The sequence below is a fragment of the Hibiscus syriacus genome, unplaced genomic scaffold, assembly GCF_006381635.1.
Source record: "Hibiscus syriacus cultivar Baekdansim isolate YM2019G1 unplaced genomic scaffold, ASM638163v2 tig00001644_pilon, whole genome shotgun sequence".
Classification (NCBI taxonomy): domain Eukaryota; kingdom Viridiplantae; phylum Streptophyta; class Magnoliopsida; order Malvales; family Malvaceae; genus Hibiscus; species Hibiscus syriacus.
Genome location: NW_024061878.1, coordinates 1,483,061 through 1,495,374, shown reverse-complemented (window position 1 = coordinate 1,495,374; position 12,314 = coordinate 1,483,061). Strand labels below are relative to the sequence as shown.

The following is a 12,314-nucleotide window of genomic DNA, read 5'->3' as shown; positions in this document are numbered from 1 at the left end:
AGATAACCTATATGTGTCTAGACTTTTGGTTGATCACTGTAAGAAAGTTTTATACCAGATTAGTACATTTTGACGAATTCCGATTTTGGCGCAATGTTGTTTCTTCAACGAGAGTGCAGCTTCAAGCTTTTATTAAACTTTCTCGGATCTCAAACACTAAGTGCTTTGTGGCGTGGAGACCTCCTATTGATGGTAGTGTAAATCTTAATATCGATGGTGTAATATCCTAAATTTTGGCTAGTGACCAAAATGTAATTTTTGAAAGTTTAATGGCTAAAATATAAAGTTTAGAAAAGTTTAAGGAAAATTATAATTTCAAAAGATATGTATTTTGGCACCATAAATTAATAGTTCACCCTCAAGATGATTTTTGTGAGGTTCAATTTTTTAACCGGGGTTTGTATAAAAGGTTATAAAGTGTCTGATAACAACAATTTTTTAACAAAGTTATATAAATGGATTAGACATTATTATTTGACATTATATGATTACTATAAATATATATTGATATAATTTAATGGCCAAATTTGTCATACATATATATGAGACGTCTTATATATATTATTATTATTTTTTATTATTAAGATTCATTGTCTTATATAACACACATTATGTTTTCTTTCATTAACAAGTTAATTATACGATTCATATAATTATTAATTTATTTCTTTACCAAAATTATAGTATTAAATGATACCAATTTAAGTGAAGATATTATAAAAATTATTACTGTGATTTGTAAATAACTAATTTGAGCAGATTTCATGTTCATGCATTTCTTCACTAGAATAAATGGAATTTGATGCCATAATCTTGTAATGATAACAACAATTCCCTTCAAATCTATATATAGCACAAATTAGCTGTTTGGGTAAAATACATAAGATATAAAATAGGCTAACAATCCTTTTGATTTGAAAGCAATGGGAAAGTGAATCTTGCCATATTACCAACGACGCAAAAAGGAAGCTTCCTACAAGAAAAGGAGGTAATGAAGAAAGTGAGTGAACTCAGTACACTTTGTGGGGTTGATGCATCTGCTATTATGTACAGCCTTATGAGCCTCAATCCGAGGTTTGGCCGTCCCCCATGGGAGTCCAACAAGTTCTCTCCAAGTTTAGGCAGATCCCAGAGATGAAACAAAGCAAGAAGGTGAACCAAGAGAGTTTCCTTATCCAAAGGATCACCAAAGCCAATGAACAACTAAAGAAACAGTGTAGGATCAATCGGGAAAAGGAGATGACCTATGTCATGTTCCAAAACCTCATGGGCAAAGCCGACATTGATGACTTAAACATGATGGATTTGAATGATCTCGGGTGGCTGATTGATCAGAACCTGAAGGATCGAAAAGAGGATTGATTCACTTAGCCAAATATCTCATGATCCCCAAGGGTCATCCGTTGCTGCAACACCATCAGTGATGCCCGAAGCAATGCCGAGTACGAGTGTTGGGGACAACGTGCAAAGGGATGCGAAAAACTTGGATTCGTGCAGGGGCAACATTGGACCATGGAGCTGATGAATGATAATCCACAAGTCATGTGGGATCTGGTGGCGATAAAATGGTCTTCCCATTTGGGGATAACATTAACGTCAACAAAAATGCATTTTCCCATGATTATCTGTTTGGTTTTATCATGGAGAGGTCTAAGGTGATAGTGTTGGTCTTTATCACAATAACTCCCCCTAGAATAAAGTTCCTTAGGATTAAAAAATTATGAATTACTTTATCTTCACATCGGTCGAATCTTTCTCTAATTTGAAGTCTTTTAGTTTTTACAGATTGAATTTTGCTTATGTCTTGTCCTTGTTGCCAGTGGTCTGTCTTAGTTGGTTTTCATCAGTTTTGTGTGTATGGTACATTTTTCTAGCTGGATTTCCTGTTATGGATATTATTGGTGTAATGTTTATTTTTTTTAATAAAACTATCAACGGAATCTAAAAAATTCAACTTCTTCAACGTTACGTTATTTTATAAATCTTTTTTTGCACTGTTGTAACCCCTCCACACCTCAGAACCACTGGAACATCCGGAAAGACGAAGAGCAACCTTCTTTGGAAAACCTAGGAAGAGAACTTCCCGCGGAAAATGACCTCAAATTCCTGACATCCTGTCTTCCGTCTTCCATTTTTTTTTACTTTTTGATGGTTACAATTGTTGACGAGGAGCACCGTGAAGCTTCTCAAGCTCTCCGAGGAACCTTGGGACAGTGACAGAAATTATCGTGGCAAGGTAACAAATAAGGGTTTTTCCATTTATAGTATGATGATTGAATTTGTAATCTTGAATGAGCACGAGCTGATTTTAATTGGCTTGATTTATTTGGGTATTTGATTTTTGTGAACTTATGAATGTTTAATGTCAAAAGAGTTAATAATAGAGTGTAACACCCTTAACCCGTATACTTAAATACGAATAAATATGTCACATTAACTTTTTATAACTTTACAATTCAAAAACCTAAAATTTTGTTTCATTTTAAAATTTCAATTTATCCATTAAAACCAATTTAATTAATATCGTAAAAACATAAAAAATAATATTTGTCGTATGATTTAATTTGAATTTAGGGAGAAAATAAGCAGTTTGATGTGATTTCATAACATATATAAAACTTCTAAACACTGCCTAATTTAAAAATCAATCAGTTAATTTTTAAAACATAATAATATAAAATAATATTCATTTATATTACTACTTATATACTCCCAACCACATTAAAGTAGTTTTATCGGATCAATCAGAACATTAATAATATATATGCCACCAACAGATCAAAATAATATCAAGGATGTCTTACTGATATTGTAGTCGATATGATTTCCCATAAGAGATGCTCGCAGTGCTCTTCACTTCACGTCCTTCCTTTCTTTACCTTCGCGTGAAAATCATCAAATGTTAAGTATAACTTAGTGAGACATTATAAACAAATTAAGGTGATGTAAAATAAAAACAAATAAAATAAAACAATATAATTCTTTATATAACTTTCGAAATTCACAAACTAACTTTAATTAGTCATTCCCTCATCTTAAAACCTATTAAAACCAATATCTCACATCCGCAAAAAACATGACAATAAAATGTCAATCAAAATAATTAATAAAATATTCATTTTCTTTCAATCACATTTCTTGGTTTCATAATTAGAACTTTCACATTTCAGATTCACAACTCTTTTTTCATATTCAACTCATTTTGAAATTTAATACTTTTTTCCAGATGTAGAACTCATTTCCATATTCAAAGCCCATATATCTAAACAGAATGTAAGGTACGTGAGTTAGACGAGTGTGTGTAATGAGCACTCCAAATGCTATCATCAGAAACAAAAATATGCATTCCAGTTGAAATCATCAGATACAAAAATATACACTCCAAATGCAATCATATAATATACATGAATGTTGATAAGTTTTATTTGTATAAAATTTTGTTATTAATTAATCTATGTTAACTTCTTTATAGTGCTAATTTGGGTTATTTTTGTTCGAATCTGTGCAAGACTCCATTTTCCAAGAAACAATAATTAAAAGGCAAATTAAACATATTTCCTATTTGTTTGAGAAATCGGCACCAACTCTAATAGAAGATCGATCCAGGCACAAACTCTGATTAATAATCCAGCAAGATCAAACGAGAAAAGCAAGGTGAACCACGATTTTTTAGGAATTAAAAGTTGTAATTAAATTCAAATATCTTAGATTTTATTATTTATTTAATTAGGATTCTAGTTGCTTAGAATTTCAATTAGGATTTTAATTATTCATTATTAGGATTTTTAGTTTACTATTAATTAGGAATTTAGTGTTTTAATTTTCTTAAGAGTTAGTAATTTATTTTCATTAATTGATCTCAAAGCTAAACCCTCTAGGGATAAAGCTTGAGACAAGTTCAGAATTTAGTATAGAACTGATTTAGCTTTTATTTGTTTCAATTTCTTACAATAAAATTATTTCTTCTTCATCTTCTTTCTCTTTCACACCAAAGTATGAATTCTATCATACTTGGCTAAATATTTTCTTAGCTGATAGCTAAGCTACAACTCGATCTGATCTAAAGAGAATTGCAAAAGCACTTCACATCTTAATATTCTTTCTTGATTTTTGGCAGACAATGAGAGGCAGTCGACCTTGCTTCAAACATCTCAATATCTTCAATCCAAAAAGCGCACATTGGCTTGATCGGCACTATGATCCACAATTAGGAGGAGGTCGGCTTGTAGCAAATTAAATTTCCTAAGAACAAACTTAGCGGTGGTCCACTAAGGGAAATCAAGATCGGGTTCGATTCTCATCAGACACCATAATTCGAGCACTAGCTTTTCTAGTTCTTAAACCAGCATTGGTATTAATATCGATAGTTGATATTAATCCATACAAGGTCTAGATTTCAAGGATTGACTTTGAAAATTAGTTCATTAGAGAGGAGTAAGTTATAAGGGTTTGGCCTTATAGACTGTAACCGGCAAGTATCCGAAGTAAAATCTATATCAATGATTAAGGCAAAACGAAGCTGTAGGCTATCTCTCATCTTAATTAATTCTTTACCATTTACTTTTCTTATTTTTATTGCTTGCACTCTAGTTTTATTTTATTTATTTAGTTGCTTAATTATTCAAACCTCCTCTTTTTAATTCTTTTATTTTACATGTCTTATTGGTTAGCATCAAATCAAATAAAAATTAGGAATTTTTGAATCCCTATGGACCGACCCATTCTTCCCTGTTATTCATTTATAGCTTACTTATATGAGAAAACGGGCTTATTTATTTGACAATTACGACACTTGTCAAATGTACCAGATTAGAAACAGAATCACTCCACTTCATGGCTTGTGAATTGTACCTACGACTCTCACTGCAACATACAATGAGCTTTTCTATAACTTTATGTCATTTATATATTCAACATTTCTAATCATTGATATTTTCAAACATATTTTATCAAAACCAGTGCATTGGGTAGTTCATACCCGAAATCATCCATAATTAAAATAAAGATATAATATAAAATACTTTGGGCAATTCATGCCAAAAAATCATTTCAGAGAATCCATTTGAATGTTCTTTTAGAAAATATCATATAAAAACATAATGGGTAATTTCATACCCAAAATCAGTCAATACCCATTTCAAAAAGTCATTATAAAAGTATTTCTTAATATGATTCAATTTCATTTTCATTCAAAACATCAGAGCTTGACTTATTGCAAGTCTTCCTCAATCAGTATAATTAAATAAATAAAATGCACTCACCTTAGCCTCACTATTGAACCTTTAATGACGATATTTTTTTTAACATGTACTTGATCTTTCTCTTTCGACTCGATTCGATCACAAGACTTATCACACTCTAGATAAATCATATACACAACAAATATTCAAAGTATAGTATTTTACTAAACATAACTAATATCCAATACTAAAAATCCATACAATATATTCGATGTAAAAATCATTTCGTCGTTTGATAACTTCAACATTTCCAAACAATTCTTCATTTCCTTTGATAAACCACTTAACTTCACCAATTTAAAATTTGGTCCCAAATCATCCTTCTAACTCCAAATTCAGTATCCAAGCATTAATTCCCATCATTGTACTTCACTCAATATATACTTTAACATTTGAAAACTTTCAATGCCATCCCCAACTTTCTAGCATAATTCGAATTAACCACTAATTTTTCAAATTCTTGCAATTTGATCCAAAATAATTCTAACTTCAAATTTAACATTTAATCATTAAATTCAGAAAGTAAACTCCCATAATTAAGCTTTATCTTCAGGTCCCATAATTTCCAAAACTTGTAAAATGGTCCTTTTTCTATCTAAAGGTTCCAAATTGATCCAAATCAGCTTCTAAAGCATGTAGAACACATCTATTGTAAATTATAGACCACAAGAAATTTTGAATAATTTTCCCATTTAATTTACTCATGGCCGACCCTAATTAAGAAATTAGGGCATAGTTTTCATTCAATTGCAAGGATGAATTCAAGCTCCTATGATCAAATTCATGCAATTCCAATCATCCTAACATGAAATTCAATGCAAATAAATCAATCTTCACAAACCCTAGCTTAGCCGAATTTAATATTGTAAGTATTGTTTAAGTTAAACTCTTCATCCTATTTTTTCTCTAAAACTACATCTTAATTTGTAGAGTAGATGACTCATATTTTATCTAGCTCTCTGATTCATGTGTATAAAAAGCCTATGTACTCTCTATTGTAAGATGTAATTTTCCTTAGAATAAAAGAATTTAATTCTTTCACTACCGGAAAATCTAGTTCTTACATTGTATCAGTCACCGACATCGATCTCAACTTAATGTCGCCGCCATTTGTCATCTCTCCGATCAGTTCCCAATCGTGAATATCCGACCACACCGTTGTACCCATCATAACACCAATTCTCCTCGCATCGCAGCACAGCCCCATCGCAGAATCGTCTCCTTGCTGCGCAACCACAGTGCCGCTCTTCTCCCAGTATTGCTTTCCTTACATTGTCATTTTTGTCGCGTTGCTGCTCTCTTACCGTACTACTCTCATTGCGCCACTAGTCCAGCGCTACCCTCATAACAGCGGCAGCCCTTCCCGTTATGTTGTTTGGTCACTGTTCATCCAGCCGATCTCCCCGTAACACAACCTTCAATTCATTTTCTCGACAGTTATGGCGTATCCTTCTCACCGAATCTTCCATCCGATGATGAAAACCCCATTATTCAGCCTCCTTCATACTCGGTTCCTCATCCATTACGTGTCACGTCTCAATAGTGAGAATTACATTGCTAGTCTCATCCGTGCATTGTTCATCACCAGTCACTGAAAAAAACAATATATCTCTGATAATATGTCGGTCCTGATCCCTCCAATCTTAATATGAAACTTAGCTCATCGTGAACACCATAATCATTTCGTGGCTCCTCAACTCTATGTGCATGACATTAGCACGAACTTCACGCTCTACACCACCGTCTCGAAAATCTGGAACGCTGCCAAGGAAACATACTTCAATCAGGAAAACTCATCCGCCCTATTTGCCATTGAATGCTGGATAAATGACTTGAAGCAGGGCGATCTTATTGTTACGGAATACTTTACTCAGCTATCTCATTTATGGAAGCAAATTGATCTGCTCGAAACTCCTACTTGGCAAACTGGTGTAGGTGTCAAACTCTACAAAGGGTTATTTGAAAATATTTTAATTCTGTCGGGGCTGTCTGTCTCTCTTGATGATGTTCGAGGTCGGATTCTGGGCATCAGGCATGTTCTATCTAATCGCGAGGTGTTCTCTGAAGTCTTCTGCGAAGAAAGCCGCCGCTCTCTGATGCTTCCCCATTCGTTGAAAGTTCTTCCTTCAATACCCATTCCTCTGGTAACACTCGTGTCAAGAAAGGCCATCCCTAGTGTTATCACTGCTGGAAACCTAGTCATGTTCGTGATAAATACTGGAAACTACATGGTCGTCCGCCCAACTGGACTCTATCAAAATCCTCCTCGCGTTCATCCCATGGTAACTATGCTGTTATAACATTGGAATGTGGTTCATTTTCTCGTCAACAGTTGGATGATCTATAGTAGATGTTTAGTCATTTACAGATTCCTCCTACTACTAAGCCCAAGTCTGTCTGCATTGTTAGCAAAGGTAGTTCTCCTTTTGTATCCTTATCCCCTTCACCTGGATGTGTCTCTTGGATTATTGATTCCTGAGTAAGTGATCATATGACGGGTAACTTCATTTTATTTCTGACATTTAACAAAAATGGTATCTTATGCAGTGTTCGTACTATTGATGGCTCCCTATGATCGGTTAAGGGCAGTGGCTCGGTTCGCATTAATAGCCGTATTTTTCTATCTAATGTTCTATTTGTTACATGTTTGACTTGCAATCTTCTTTCGATTAGCAAATTATCTATCGATTTGGGTTGTACTTCTCATTTTACTCAAGATCATTGTGAATTTCATAATTTAACCTTGGGGATAGTGATTGAGAATGCTAGGCGTCGTGGTTGACTCTACATCCTTGACGCTCCTCCTTATGTTATCGTTCCAAACCACTCACTCGTACCATTTATCTCTTCTTTTGTTTCAGTTTCTCCTACAGATGCGGTTTCTTACATTGTGTTATGGCATTTTAGGTTAGGTTACCCAAGTTTTCCTTATCTTGCAAACTTTTTCCCAGATTATTTATTAATAAAAATCCCGCATCATTTTCTTGTGACATTTTTTCTCTTGAAAAACACATTTGGAGCTCTTATCCTCCTTCTCCCTCCCGCTCACCTAAAACTTTTCCCTTAATTTATATTGACATTTAAGGACCTTCACGAGTTTCGGGTTTACATGGAATTCGTTGGTTTATTATTTTTATTGATGACCACTCTTGTACCACTAGGACCATTTTTTATGAACAAAATGGGGCCGCCGAACATAAAAATCGTCATCTTCTTGAGGTAACCCGAACACTCTTTTTTTCTTCTAATATTTTGAAATACCTTTGGGGTGAGGCTCTCTTAATAACTACTTTTCTAATCAATCGTCTGCCTAGTAAAATTCTTACCTTTAAGTGTCCATGAGATATCCTTTCCAATAAATTCCCTCATTTTAAACCTTTAACCTCTTTTGTTCCTATTCGTGTCTTTGGTTGTACTACCTTTGTCCATGACCACAATCCTCATAAATCTAAACTTGATCTTCAGGTAATTCAGTGTGCTTTTTTGTTGGTTATTCATCCCATCAGAAAAGGTTATCATTGCTATAAAGTCTTGTACAAAACAATTCTTCACATCTATGGATGCCTCTTTTCAATAGTATAAATTGTTATTCTCAAAAACCGAAATACAGGGGGAGAATGAGTCTAAATTTCAAGTTTTACCTACTATTACTAAGTAACCCATCAGTCCATCTTCTACTGAAAAAACTACCACTCCACAACCTCTTAAAACAACCATATCTGATAATGAAAACCAATCCACTAATCTCATCGAATATCATAAAACACCCAGGTCATCTACTGATATTCTCATATATAAAAGATTACCCAAACAAACCATACCTTCCACACCACAGCCAATGCATTGTCAAGAGCCATAACCGGGTTTAAATCCATCGACAGACGAAGTAGATGATGACCAAAGTAAGTTGGATGTGGTAATTGATACTAGTGAGTTACCAATTGCTCACAGAAAAGGAGTTAATCTATGTACAATTCATCCTATTAGTAAATTTGTTGCTTATGAGAAACTAATGTCTGGTCTTAAGACTTTCACAGCTCAGGTTGATCATATTCACATTCCATAAACCATAGAGGAGGCATTAAAAAGTCTTGAGTGGAAGAAGGGAGATGAAGAAGAAATTTTAGCTCTAGAAAACAACAACACCTGGGTCATTATTGATCTACCTAAAGATAAAAAACCGGTCGGCTGCAAATTAGTTTTTACTATGAAATTCAAGGCAGATGGAAAAATTGAGAGATATAAGGCTAGACTTATGGCAAAAGGGTTCACTCAGACTTATAGAGTTGACTATTAGGAGACTTTTGCTCCACTTGCAAAACTCAACACTGTTCGAGTTCTATTATCCTTGGCAGTATACAAGGATTAGATACTTCATCAACTAGACGTGAAAAATACATTTCTCAATGGCAATCTTGAAGAAGAGGTCTATATGCAAGTTACACCAAGAATTCATTCTAGAAATAATCGGGTACGTAAATTACTAAAATCCTTATATGGTATAAAACAATCACCTCGAGCTTGGTTTGATAGATTCACAAAGGTAATATTACAAGACAACTACAAATAGGGTCAATTCGACCACACACTATTTGTAAAAACTACTCATGAAAAGAAGAAGACAATCTTTATTGTCTACTTTGATGATATCATCATCACAGGTGATGACTTTGTAGAAATCGAAAAGTTAAAGACTTTACTAGCAAATGAATTTGAAACCAATGATTTGGGAACTCTAAGATATTTCCTATTTCCTAGGAGTGGATGTAGCGAGATCACGAGAAGGAATTGTCATAAATCAAAGAAAGTATATTCTAGACTTACTTTATGAAACTAGAATGACTAATTGTAAGCCTCGGAAACTCCTATAGAAGTTAACTTAAAATTGAGTAAAGATGGAAACCCGATAAACAAGGAACATTATCAGAGGTTAGTGGGTAAACTCATTTATCTATCTATAACAAGACCTGACATTGCTTTTCCTGTTAGCATTGTGAATCAATATATGAATGATTCGAGAGAAGAACATCTGGAGGCAGTCAATCGAATCTTAAGATATATAAAGATGACACTAGGACATGGGTTGATTTTTCAGAAAACATGAAGACATAACAATTAAAATCTTCTCAGATTCAAGCTGGGCAGGAGAATTAACAGATAGAAGGTCAACCACAGGATAATGCTCATTTGTATGTGGAAACCTAGTAACATGTACGAGCAAGAAACAATCAGTAGTCTCCAAGAGCAGTGCAAAAGTAGAATATTGGCGATAGTACTCGAGATGTGTGAAGGAATTTGGCTACAAAGACTCTTAACCAAACTAGAGATGTGAAACAACAACTATTTCGAACTTCAAAGTGACAGCAAATATGCGATAAGCATTGCAAAGAATCCGGTGCACCACGACAGAACTAAACATGTGGAGATCGACAGACACTTTATTGCAGAAAAAGTAAATGGCGGAACTGTGAAACTAAACTACGTCTCTTCACAAAATCAACTAGCCGATGTATTGACCAAGGCACTTCCAAGGATTTCCTGTGACGAAATTACATCCAAGCTGGGTCTTCACAATATTTACTCCCCAGCTTGAGGGGGAGTGTAAGTAGTGTTTAAGTTAAACTTTTCATCCTAATTTATCTCTAAAACTACTTCTTAATTTGTAGAGTAGATGATTCCTATTTTATCTAGGTCTCTAATTCATGTGAATAAAAAGCCTATGTACCCTCTTGTGTAAGATGTAATTTTCCTTTGAATAAAAGAATTTAAATTCTTTCACTACCGGAAAAATACAGGTCTTTATAAATATACCATTTTCTAGATTATTTTACCATCACCCATGCTTGGAAATTAATCTACAACACCATTAACATAAAAATCAAGCTTTGAATCATCAAAATTAAACTTGTTCCTCACTCAATTCATGAAATGCATCATCCAAGCATGATTTTCATGAAATTTTTATACGAAATGATATATAATTTCAAGTGGATTAAGTCTTTATCTAATAGCTGAACCCAAAAATCGATTGAATAAGCTTAAAAATAAATTTGAAACCTTTCATGTTTAACTTTGCAGGTTACGACAACAGAAAAAATAAAGGGCTAATTTTTATACTATTTTTCTTTAATACACTTCTTATTATAATTTAAATGAATTTAAAATTCATTTAATAAGAAATTCGAACTTTATCCTTTAAAATCTTTGATAATTTTAACCATGCCACCAAAATATCTTCTAATTTAATATTTAAAGTCAAAGGTGAAAAAAATTAAAGTGCACTTTTCACTTTTACCCTTTGACTTTTCAAAAATAATCACTAAATTTATCAATTTTGGCTTAACATGAAAAATTGACCTTAATTCCACATATCCATGTTAAATTTCATTGTTCTAAATTATCTAAATAAGATTTCCAACCATTCTTTATCATCCTTTAAATTTTCGTAAAATTTTAATTCGATCCGATTATCCGAGTTCTTATCGGACTTTATTAATTTATAGTTTTTAGTGCAAATCCTGAATCAAAATTTTGATTCCCACAAAAAAATCAATTTTGAAATAAACTATTCATTTACGGGTCAAAATGTATAACTTTTAAAAATGACATTTTTGGTCCCTTATCTTTTTCAAAGTTTACACTTTAGCCACTAAACTTTCAAAATTTACATTTTGGTCACTAGCCAAAAATTTAGGATATTACATAGAGTAAATCGATAAGGATTTCAGTAATTGGAAGATAATGTAGTCTAATTCACTTTAGGAATAAAGGAGGATTTTAGTTGATTAAAAAATGGTTTAAACTCAATGATTTACAGTCCAGAGTTCATGAAAGCATGTATTGTCGTAGAATGTTTTCATTAGGTTACTTATTCGGCATAATAGGATGACATGTCAAAGTATTCTATCGGGGGGTTATATAATTAGAGTTGTTTTAGCAATTCATGATATAGCAAAATCATATTTCTCAACCTAGGTTTCCTAATTATTTTGTTTACGAGTCTTAGATGCGTTTGATTTATCACTTCTCGTGGCATCTTCAGTACATTTTTTTGTTTTGTTTTATTTACCAAAT

At 33.2% G+C, this 12,314-nt stretch overlaps 1 pseudogene; it reads left to right on the top strand.

The window, feature by feature from the left end:
• Positions 1–792: 792 nt before the first annotated feature.
• On the top strand, positions 793–1,522 carry LOC120130021 (annotated as a pseudogene).
• The last annotated feature ends 10,792 nt before the right edge of the window (positions 1,523–12,314 follow it).